The following is a 12,065-nucleotide window of genomic DNA, read 5'->3' on the forward strand; positions in this document are numbered from 1 at the left end:
GTACATCGTTCGACCACCTACCGCTTCAATTTCTTGTCGCGCTCGACGCTGCTCGATTCCGGATACTGAAAAACGCTCGAATCGGACGCGAAAAAGTTACCAGGCTAGAAAATAAGAAATCGCGCGATGGCCGATCGAGGCGGCAAACGAACGCCCGAGGAAATTGACGATCCACGGGTGCGAAAATCGCGCTCGCATTCCTGATTGCGCCTTTGTTTGTACATTCGCGCGTTTCCAACCACCGTTTCGCTAATCGAATTGGTCGGAGCGTTGATTACGAGAATCGAAAGGTCGCGGTTAATTCGTTCGATCAAAGTCGCGTGTTCGGAAGCCGAAGGATCTTGGGGGCGGAAGAAAGCGGACAAACGACAGCAGAGGAGGGTGGCCGGGTAAACCGATAATAGCGGACCGGCCCGTGGAAGATGTATGCCGACCGGAAGGCATCGTACCCGGAAACCATTACAGCCCCTCTAATTTCTTTACGATCGCGATGCCATTGGTCACGCTTCTATCGTTGACCGTGGTTTACGGCCAAGCCTCGCGGTCACCACAGCAGCAGGACCTTACTGTTTCTTTTTTTTTTCTTTTCTTCTCCTCCTTTCCCTACGAATCGCGAGCTCTCCTCCGGAACGTTTCGAGCCCCGTTGTTCGAACAGGAGGACCAGGAAGGGAAAGGACGGTCGGTTATTAAAAGTAACCGCGTCGTTTACTGCTTTCCGTTCCCTTACGATAAAACTCGTGCTCGTAAATAAGCTGAGCGCGTAGGTAGCTCCTAAATCTGCCCGATAAAAGTGTCCCGCGTGCAGTCCCGCGACGCGAATCGTCCAGGGAAATGCGGCGAGGGGATGTTTGTCTTCGGTCGGATCTCGCCACGCGTGGTCTGGCAATAACGAACGAGAGAAGAAAACGCGGGCGAAAGGGTTGCCGAGGACAGGGCAGAACAGGGCGAAAGAAGGAAAGAGGGGAGGTGGAAGAAAGAAAGAGAAGCGAGGTAGCGAAGTACGATTCGTCCGGTGGTAGTGGCAGATAGCAGCAGCGAGTGGCTCGAGGCACAATGAGCCTATCAGATTATATTTCTATTTTCGACACGCGGCCTATCGCGCAATCCCATCTCTCCGGCGCGGCTACCGCGACGTTCTGCCAACACGGTCGCGTCTGTACACGTATGAACGCGTACGAGAGAGAACCGAAGCCGTGGAACACGAACACCGTGTACCGGTGCACGGCCCTGCTCGGCTCGACTCGGCATGGCATGGCAGAGTACGGCATGGCACGGCACGGCACAGCCACGCCACTCCACTCCACTCCACGCCACGCCAGGATGCTTCGCACAGCCCATCTCCCGTCGTCCGCCTCGGGGCCCTTACTCTCTCCCTCTTTCTCTGTATATCTCCTTTCCTCTTCGAACACCGATGCTGACTGCAGTGACTACAGATGCAAAAAGACCATAGGCCTGCCTTTGTTCTCGAGGGGTCATGATTTCGAGGGTCCCAGACACCCCCAATCGTGCCGTTTTGCAGTCCCTTTTTTACCACACCCCGCACTGACAACTAAGAAGACACAATTTTGACTTTCTTTGATTCTGTTCATTTAGATATCAATCAAAACCAACAGAAGGATAATAAAATTGTAAAATAATTATTGTACCTATAATCTTGTATTCACTTCATTCTTTTTGGTGAATAAATTATTTTAAAAATGTAAGTGAGTTATTTAATTTACCCAATTTTCTTTCTATGTTATTTAATGTACTTTATTTACTTTTTTAGCTTATTGAATGAGCTCATAAGGGGGATGAAATTTATGATTTTATTCCTCTTATGGGTCTCGGCTCAGCATCCAATTTGTTTATTACTTTATCTCCCTTTATAGGTTTTGCAGGGCCCACCCTTGTATCACTTGTGTCCCTTGTATCCCTATATCGGTTGTAAGCTCTTTTTGAGCAGGAAATCGTTACAAAGTTAGTTCCTTTTTTTACCACCAGAGGGCGCTGATTCGAGGTCGACATTTTAGTTCACATTTTTGCCGCTAGGGGGCCAAAATTGCTGCAAGCTTTAGTTCCTTTTTTCGCCACCAGAGGGCGCTGATTCGACATCGAAAATTTAGTTCGCATTTTTGCCGCTAGAGGGCCAAAATTGCTGCAAGCTTTAGTTCCTTTTTCCGCCACCAGGGGGCGCAAAATTTATTCGTACTGTGGTTCTTTTGTTTACCGCTGGAGGGCGCAATATTCCTGTAAATTCTTTTTTTTTTTTTTTGTTTTTTAACGTGGGGAAATCTTGCATAAGACCCCCCACCGTCCCCTGGGGGCGGGCGGCGGGGGAGTGTCAGATTCCTACTGACTAAAACCCCACGGCGACCGACACTGGCACTAAGGGAAGGTTCCGGGAACTTGGAGAAGCTCTAAACTAATACCTCCCACAAGTGCCTACCCTGTGGCCGACACCGGGGGTCGCACCCGGTGCCGTCCATTCCTTGGGCCGTGTGCACGGGCGCCCGGAGCCCCCACTCCAGACGCCCGCGACCCTAAAGGAACCTACCAATTTTGGCGGGGATCTAGTTTTAAGGGGATGACTAGATCATCCTCTTCGCTCTGTCCGCATTGGGGGTGGCGATTCTGGGATGCAACACGTTCACGAATTACGCTAACTACAGATTCAACAAGACTGGACATGCCTTTCTTAATAACGATAAGATATGCCAAGGCTGAACTCTAGACACTAAGTGATGGGGTTAAATCCCTGGTATCGAAGCAATCTGGACAAAGGCATGTCCAGTCTTTTTGTATTTATAATTATTACTTACTGTAACGCTGATGTTGCCGCTACCAGCACCGTCTCTACTCTGTAGCGCCTTTATCAAGCCTACAACTAGCTCGCGACTCGCATCGCGCGACTTCCTCTTCCGAACAATAGCCGCGTGAATGCGACCGCGAAGGTACGCGCGTGCCTAATGTCCTTACTCCCCCGGTGCGCCGATGAATTTCGACGCAGACACCAACTCGCGATCCCGCACGCGAGATACGCGGCTGAAATACGAGCAGACGGATACGTTGTAACCGGTGTGTTCGTGGAATTCGCCTACCCCCGACACGGGAACGCGAGGAACGCCGGTGGACGTTAACGCGAACGGACGTATCTTCGCACCCGTTGCGCTCACCCTCGATGGGCTCGATGGTCGGCTCGAATCGCGGACCGATTTCCGAGAAGAATCTGGCAAATTTCGCGCGAAAGTCGGGAACCGAGGGAAGGAAAGGTAATAATCGAGGACGACACCCGTTCGTCCGATCGAACGTCGAACGAGTGAAGGAAGAAGAAGACGATGCGGCGGGATACTTTGTTCGGTATGTGGCCGAGGCTGAAATCTCGTCGAGATTTCGAAGAGGAAGGGGGCCCCCCGAGTTCGGTGGTAGCTCGCGGCTACTTTGGTCGCGGAACCCATCGAGAACCCTGGTGGCGGGTCCACCTTCTTCCTCGGCTCCCTTCGTTTTCTGCGCTCCCTGCGCTTCACTCCGAGACGTCTCGGATCGCGAGGATGATGGCCACGCAGCTGTGTGCGTGCGAGGAGCGCGTATGCACGACAGGGACAAAGACAGAAACGTCCGTAGCCGGGCAACACGATCGAGCGAGACGAGTAGAACTCGAACCGCTTTCCTTCCTCCGGGCGGTGCAGCTTCTCCCGCGATGGATACTCCTGTAACCTCCTCTCCTCCCAGCTTCTCTTCGAGGGCTCGTTCGTTCCTCTTTCTTTTCTTCGCCTTTTGAAACCTCGCTCTAGTTGCCCCCGTTCACCCACTCCGTCAGCATCCATCGAGTTTCCCTGGGAAATTAACAAATATTCCGTCCTCTTTCGAAAAAGGCGACGGATGACGTCTGGAGATGTTCTCCCGAGGAAACGTCAAGGGGAACAGTTGAAACGGCTGTCGAGCGATGGAAAGGACCCGCGGCTCGCGACTTGGCAGACGACTGCCGGAGCAGCGAAGAGGCTGTCGTGGCTGCCGGAGTGACGTCGAAAAAGGAAAGAAGAAGGAAAAGCACGCCGCGCCGCGCCGGTTATCGCGACGCTTCGCCACCGACGCGTCTCGTACGTGTACGCACGACACTGTAAAATTACCGCGTCAAAAACAATTACGTTACAGGCCAACAGTTCGCGCAGGGTAACCCGTCCCTGAGACAATGACGATAACCAACGAGCCCTGCTCCAAATCTTTCTCGCTCCCTTTTCATCTTTCGAAACCCATTCGAAAACCCGTCTAAATCTACACCGTGTATCTTTCTTTTTTAATCGAAACGACACGAATTTCCTTCGCTCGACGACGCGTCGCGAGAGGACGATAAAGCGCGCTAATGAACGTTAAACGGTAGCCGGGATTCGTCCGGAAAAATATCGGGATAAAGGTTCTCTGCACGGTGTATCGTGCAATTATCAGGGTGTATCGACGTGACGCGAGAGGAGAGGAGACGAGAGGCGACGCGTCAAATATTCGCGGGTACGTTGATGCCGGAGCAGGCAGAGGCTGCTCGATAATATCGACGATGTTGGGGCTAGCTCGTGGGGCGGAATCAACCGGGCCGCGCGGGTAGCAGCCGATGCGAACGAACTGAACGGGCGGGGACGCAGGACAGGATAGTCGTGGTGCACACACCGTTGTCGAGTGGAAAGGGGTCCAATCAATCAGCCGCAAATCAGTATGCACGGCACGTTCGCCTAATGCCGCCACTCTTTCATCGTATTCGTTTGATCGCGACCCCCTCGGCTTGTGCACGCAATCGTTAATGGCGCTGTTTAAAGATCGCTACCGATCGATGATGACGATGGACTGAAAGTAGCTCGAGCGTATCCGCGGAAATCGCGATAACGTCGATCGTCTTGATTACCAAGGCTGTTTACGGTGAGAGAAGAAAAAGGAGAAATGAAAAAAGAAGATGATTCGCTGTCTTGTTGGTCGCGAGGCGTTAAACAGATTACCGACAACAGACGGCGGCGCGTTGCCAGAAGGCAAATACGTCTTTAGCTCCGACTGGCACGAGATCGAGATGGCAGCGGGCAGAGAACCGGGCAAATACGTAATCCGGATTACGGTGGATCCGCTTAGCTTACCGGACACTTGCGAGCTCGAACGATACGGCGCCGATACCGGTGTCCCGTTTTCCCTCTCGCTCCATCCTCGCGTTATCCTTCCACGACCCGAGGAACTTTTTAAGAGGATTGCTCTCCTAAGCCTTCATATTTTTAACGAGCGACTCTCCGTCGATCGACTGCCTGTATCGCTCGACCAGAGACCAACATCCGACACGCGGACAGAGATGGAGAATTACAAAAATTTACCTCCATCGTAATCCATCGCGATAACCTACTCTCTACTCACGGCGAAGAGTATAGAGATCTTCTGAAACATTTCAAATTACTCTTTTAAACGTCTAACCGTATTTATCCAAAGAGAAACATGGCTGAACCAAATAGGTAAGCGACGAATCGAATACGGTTACCTCCATACGAGGAACGCGTCGACTGGGCACTGTATTGAGGAGAATCATCGAGGCGTAAGTCGCAGGAAGCAAATAGAAAAAACGAGTAAAACGGTAACGGTGGTGGATCGAGGAGGAGCGAGGGGTAGGTGCAATTTAAGCCGAGCCCAGAACGCAAAAATGCTTCCGAAGGTTCTGGCTTGGTTCATTAAATGGAACCCAATAGCGGTTGTTTGCGTTGCCAGACAGCGAATCCGTCGCAAATTGAATGCCATATTGCATACGTTCCGGCCATGATTCCTGCAGAGCCGTGTTGCCGCTGCCGTGGCTTCGCTGTAAATAAATGCCTGTTCCACTATTATGCTTCCAATTTGTTGAAAATTAACGGATTTCGTATGCCGTCGGAATAAAACAAACTGCCGTGTAGACGCGTAACTAACAACCTGATTGATGATTCTAAATCGATGGGAAAGGGTGGCTGTTGCGCATCCGCCTGTCTCGAGAGGATAAAAAAAGAACTCGCGTCTTCGAGTATTCTTTTTTTCAACCCCCCTTTATCGCGACGATACGGGGAACGGTTAAAACGCAATTACCGACACACCGGCGTGCATCAACCCCCGACTGACCGCGGTCGTACCGCGCTGTCAAAATAGATAACGCTCGGGGTAAGTCACCCCGAAGTTAAAACCGTCCCTGTAACGCGCGCACTATAGGTCCATTCACTTTGGGTTAACGTCGACAAAGGGTGCGCGCTAGGGTTAACACGGGGAGGGAGGGTGGTTGCGGGAGGAGCGTGATACACCCTGCGCGCACGTTTCGGCTACTCCTGGACAAAGTTGGGGTTGATATTGCCGCTATGACGTCACGGCTGATTAACATAAACGGTTCAAACAACCTTCCACTATCCTCGCCGTTACTTTTTCCCGCCTTTTTCCCTCGACTTCCTGTCACCTACTTTGGGTACCGACAAATTTTTGTTGCGCTTAGATGGAAACTTTCTTTCGTAACTTACAAACGCTAGTAGAACGCGTGTAATTTAGAAGCGATTTTGACAGAGGGTGGTCTTTACGATCGAAGGGGTGTCCTGGTGCGTCAACCCTTTTACTGCGGAACCGGATGTACCAAACTATTTTAGGCAACAACGTTCGCGGAAGCTCGTTTCTTCGATGTCAAATTAAAATCAAATATTTATTACCAGGATAAATTACTCGGAATGGATTCTATACGGAAGGGTTCTATATTTATACGGTCACTCTTTATTGCCAGGCCTCGTCTTTCAGCGATAAGTGCGCTCGATCCCGGTTTACAACGCGCTACACCGTTGTTCGCGATGCAGTTGCATGCAGCATCATGGAACATGCATGGTGTCGCACATGCATTCGGCAAATCAGTTCCCACGTACCGTAAACGACCAACACCGCCATTAAACAAATCGATACCTGATGCAGAACACCTTCCATCTTCCAAACTACCTACCACCCTCTAATTTTCTAAAATTTTAGTAAAACGTGTTCTCCATCAGCATCGTTTCAATTCAATAAAATAATTTTCATAATTCCAGTATACTTACAAGGCTGGATAAGATCAGTTGTCAGTTCGGAGGAAGAAGTTTATCGAGCGATTAGGAATGGATGTTGTCGAGGTAATCGCGGTGGAAATTTACTCGGTATTTCGGTATCTTGGAAGATCGCGCAGGCTTCGCTCGAAGGAATGCCCGATGTTAGGAGTTGACGGGGCGAGCAGAGCGGGACAAAGCCCTTGCGAAGATAGTGAACGCGATCGGGAATCGTGTTACCAGGAACACGCGTACCGGCACTGTTGTATCGAGGCATCGCGGGGATCCCATGCATTCCGCGATCTTGCATTACAATTGCTAATAAACGCCCTCTCTCCTCGTCCTCGGCACCGCGTTCTACCGGTTCCTTCCTTCTGCTAGGGCCTCGAACCCTCTTCGTCCTCCGAATTCGGGAGAGTAGAACATCGCCGCGGACGATCGTTCTCTGAAAGGAAAGAAGTGGAAGTTCAGTTCGGCGGGGAAAACTTCGTCTGGTTCATGCTTTTGCATTTGAATGCGGTAATTTATGCGCGCGTCGAAGTGAAACGGAATGCAACGACGAGAAGGGGCTACGAGAGGCGCGAGAGAGAAAGGAAGAGGAACAAATGTCGCCATTATAATAGACACGTTAGCATGCAAACATTGTCTGTCATGCGTTCGCCGCAACGTGACACAGTCGTCGCGATCTCTCAGGTGCGTGCTCCTTCGCGTACGAGGATTTCTCAAATATCAATTGCAATTTCCTGCAAAAGTATACCTAGGAATCGCAATCTCTAATAAACATCGAATGATGGAACATGCGGGCAGTAAGGAGGCCGATATGAACGCACGAACGAAATAAATCGTCGATGAATACGTCCCTGGAGCGCCGCGAGGTAAACGCATCGGCGAGAGGGGTACGTGTCGGTAGAGTTGGAGGCGGTGGCGGTGTCGGTAGCGGTGTCGGTTCGTTGCCGCGGAGGGCAGAGGGGTATAGGATCGGTTGGTTGAACGGCGCGGCGAGGAGGGGAGAGGCGCGGGTTCGGGACGTTCGAGGGAACGAACGGCGTGCGGCAACGAGGGAGGGGCGGTGGTGGCAGGGGTGTAGCTACTTACCATACTCCCAGTATACCAAAGTCCCGCGGTCGACTCGCTCCGCGGCAGATAGCAGTCGCTAGTACAGCACGCTTCTCAACGGAGAAACGGAGAAAGGTCCGGTCCCTATCGCGAAAATGGAAGGAAATTCCTCGCGGTCGAGGATCAAAGAATATCGGAGTCGCGGGAGCGTGCGTGATTTCCAGCAGGGGGGCAGGAATACACGGCTACGAGGATGTGGGAAAAGATTACGAGTGTTGGACAACCACGACCCACGAACCGCGAGCTGCGGGAGGACGACGCGACGAAGGACGGGACGCGGTTCCGCGTTTCGTGCGGTTCCGGTCACGTCGGTCACGTGGTCGCTGATCTCTGCCGGCCCTCCCCCTGCCTCGAACCTCCGCCAGACCCCCTGAGATGGCTTTCCCACCAGGGGGAGGGAGTATCAACGGAGAACGGGTGGGGGTGAAACGGATAAGAAGAGGGGGGGAGGGCAAAGAAAGAGGAAGAGGGAGGTGGAGAAAGACGGTTGTTTCGGATAGGAAGAAAACAACGAAGAAAATAAAAGGAAAAACGGATGTCGACGTTGAGAAGGATGCTGCGCCGGGCTCGATAACAACCACGTTGGGGGTAAGTGGAAGATCGGAACAATTGCAGTTAAAAATATCCAATGCATGTCCTTTGTTTCAAAATATAAACTAATCGCTGAAGTGGTAATTTATGATGGCATTAAAAATTCGTAGCGCTTCTAAATTCCATCGTCGATGGAATGCACTCGCGGAGCACCTGTAGGCAGAGAACCGATGATTGAATGGCGGCGGTAGGAGCAGTTATTCTCGCGAATTAAAAGAAAAGAAAGAAAACGAGACGAAATGAAACGGAAGGCCATAGATTAAGCGCGGGAACGCGCAATATGCAAGCCAACAGAAGGGCTTCGTTTCGGCTGGAATCGCACCGGTTGGCAGGCACCGCCGGGACCTCGAGAGCCGACTTAAATCGCATACTTGGCACGCGGGCTAATTGGTCGTATCTCGCGTTAGTCGACGTGCTTTATCGCGTCATCCGTGGTTGGCTGCTTGAAAAGCATTCGCGTTCGCCCGTTTCAACGGGCCATTTAACGCTGCCCACAAAACGGCTGCGCGTTCTTTGCCGCGCCGATTTTTCACCTCTCCCGCCACGTGCTATCCCGACCACGTGCTTCTCTTCCTTCGCGCCTCCTTCGAACGACGGGACGCAACAAAACCAATTTACGATCCGAGACCGGCTCACCGAACGTTTTCCTCGGCTAATCGTAAAGCGCGTAGATCGATCGGCCGAGAGACGCACACGTGCGGCCAGGAAGCGATTTTAACGCAAAACCGATCGACGACACCCAGGGCGACACTAGAGGGTGGCTTAGCGGGGAACGCGAACCGAATGGGTGGGGAGGTATAACTTTATCCTCGCTTAATCGCCTTTTCGATAGGTACGAGCCGATCCCTTTGTTCAGACAATATCTCCACCCTGTCCCCGCTAATGTATGCACCGTTCCACCCTCTCTCCTCTCGCCACCCCGGCTCCTTCCTTCCTCGCACGATGACTCCGGGGTTCTCCTAACTCCGTATAGCTGCTACCCCGCACGAAAGCCAGCCGTAGCCGAGGGAGATCTCGTTCGTACTCGTTCGCCTTTATTGAATTTTGGGACCGTTCCAGTTGGAACCGAAAGAGAAAGAGAGAGCAACAGGGAAAAAGGGCTTCGGTGGGTGGAGAGCTAGCCGGAATTAATTCTCAGCCCGGTGCATTGCTTTTTACGATATAACTGCGGTTTGTTAGTCGTTATTCACGGTCCGAATTGAATTTCCTGCTCACCACGGGATAGAAATAGCACGGCGAAGAATTCCTTTTTTCGATCGTCCACCAACGTATGTCGCTCCGTGAAAACATGCGCCATACTCGACTCGAAACGTACCATTTTTTTTTTTCACCCCCTGTAACCATAATCGGACAACCAGCTTCAACGTTGCTTTCGTTTCGCGCTTCTAATCGAGTCGTCGCGGTTTACCGTGTCGTACCCGGCGAGTATATATCCTGGGAACCATTATCCTTACGGGGGTGTAGATTAAAGCAGGCGTGGTCGCGTCGCCCGTTGCCGCAAACGAGAGGATCTACGAAAATAAGGAGAAACTAAGATCTTAGTTGGAATATTACAGAGGGGTTGAAGTTTTCGTTGTTTCGTGAAACGTTTCGGTAAGGGAAGGGCGGAAGGACAGGCGGGTTGGCAGGACACAATATTGCAATAACTTCAATTACGGTCGACAGGACGGATCGCCGTGGGGTGAACGGATCTCTGGTCCCTGGTTTCGCGTTCGCGCCGACGCTTATTCGTTCCATCCATTTGTTGAGCCGAGTGACACAGACGTCGCGGTCGAATTGGCTGTCGGAAACGAAACGGGGGCTACCTTTAAACAAGTGCTTCTTAATAAAGCATTGACGCGCGAAACCACCCTCGAAAATTTGCCCCTTGGCGGTGTGCAACGAGGCGACCCTTCTGCGGCACGTCGTCGGGGGACGTCTAGCCTGCGTTACTTCGTTAAACCCGACAAGGCAGAGCCGTTTCTCGCGTCGCGTCGACACGACCGACGCTGAACGTAACGAAGCGTGTGTTACGCCGTTTTTATTTCGCCCGAAAATTTGGACCACCGCCAAAACGCGAATAAACTTCGCGCCTTGTTTCCGTTCGACCTGACCCATCCCCTTTTCCGCCCGCGACACCGACGAAAGCTTGAAATACGCTCGACGTCCGTGTCTCTTCCGTCCGTTAATACCCGGAATTATCACGGTATCGCACCAACGAAAACTTTCTTTCCTCTTTTCGCCGACGATCGACTTATCGAGCCGAGGAAATATTGTGCGCTGCCTTTTTGGCCCGCGGGCTAAGGGTGTTTCGCTGGGGTGGACGGGCACCCCTCTGGTGCCACTCGAAATTTCGCTCGACTAGCGCTTTTTTTTTTTTCAACATTTATTCGGCAGCTGTCGTCCGCAACGCGATCGCAACGGTCGGATCGTCGCGTGAAAGCACGCACTGTCGAGCAGCTCGTAATCGTCGTTACGCGTACTCCACGGTGTTTTGCTTTATCGCGTGACTCGCCTTTATATCCTTTCAGCGATTCCGTTTCGCTGGAGAACGAAACAATACTAGGCGATACAAGAATCGCTTTCGTGCCGGGAACAATTTTGTCCGAGTAAACGCGTTTACAAAGTTTACAACGCGCCAGCCGATTCTCGCTGTCGGTACGCGGTATCGAGACGCGTGCCGCGAGTTCAACCGCGAGTTTCCTGAAACTTTTGCCACGCTTGTACCGCGTCAATGGCTCTCGGCCGATAAACACGCGGCGGAAGCGCGACTTGTAAAGAATTCGCTAGTCAATTGTCACGTAAGAGTTTTGTCACGCGAACGAAAACGAATCGACGATATCTCGTTTCGAGTCCCGGTTAATTGTTCCGCGAGGGCGGCTCGAACAGGCCGGCTGTTAATATTTCGCTTTACGTGTGTAATTGCCGCTCGTGCATCGCTTTTTGCGGAAGGGCTGCGAAACACGCGAAAAATAACCGCGAAATTGCGTCGCGACACGACACTTTTCCACTTTCATTATCCCGCGTGGTTTAACTCTTGACGTCTCAGTTCTCATTGACGAAACATTTTCATTCGAAAGAATAATTTTCTCAAATTTCAATGAATAAAGAAACCTGAAATTTCCTCGAATAAAAGTTTCCCAACGGATCAAAATTGTCTCTGTGTCGAATGAAACGTCTCAACTCTAAGAGCCAAGCTTTTCTCACGGTTTCGATCATTCCGACAGCTCCGTTTCACCTACGATTTTCACCGGAAACGAGTCTCGTGGTTCGCGTTCCGACCGACAGTGTCTCGTTTTCGGGCAGGAGGAAAAGTCTCGGCGATGAATTCTTTTCTTCAGGCGGTTCGAAGGTGGGGA

At 51.7% G+C, this 12,065-nt stretch overlaps 1 protein-coding gene and 1 long non-coding RNA gene across 4 annotated transcripts in view; one reads left to right on the forward strand and one right to left on the reverse strand.

The window, feature by feature from the left end:
* Usp10 (ubiquitin specific protease 10) overlaps nucleotides 1–12,065 on the forward strand; it is a 201,463-nt gene that overhangs the window by 74,279 nt on the left and 115,119 nt on the right. The window contains exon 1 of one of the 2 annotated variants that reach the window (XM_034330144.2): nucleotides 8,119–8,724. The exons of the other annotated variant lie outside the window; for it this stretch is intronic. The gene's annotated coding sequence lies outside the window, so the exon portion shown is untranslated. Of the gene's footprint in view, nucleotides 1–8,118; nucleotides 8,725–12,065 lie in introns of those variants that run through there. 2 annotated transcript variants of the gene reach the window in all.
* Nucleotides 5,855–12,065, reverse strand: part of LOC117607006 (uncharacterized) — a 115,554-nt gene continuing 109,343 nt past the window's right edge. For both annotated transcript variants that reach the window (XR_013062943.1, XR_004582111.2), the window contains one exon: nucleotides 5,855–7,465. This is a non-coding gene — a long non-coding RNA (uncharacterized LOC117607006). The remainder of the gene's footprint in view (nucleotides 7,466–12,065) is intronic.

This window comes from Osmia lignaria, chromosome 2, assembly GCF_051020975.1.
Source record: "Osmia lignaria lignaria isolate PbOS001 chromosome 2, iyOsmLign1, whole genome shotgun sequence".
NCBI classification, from domain to species: domain Eukaryota; kingdom Metazoa; phylum Arthropoda; class Insecta; order Hymenoptera; family Megachilidae; genus Osmia; species Osmia lignaria.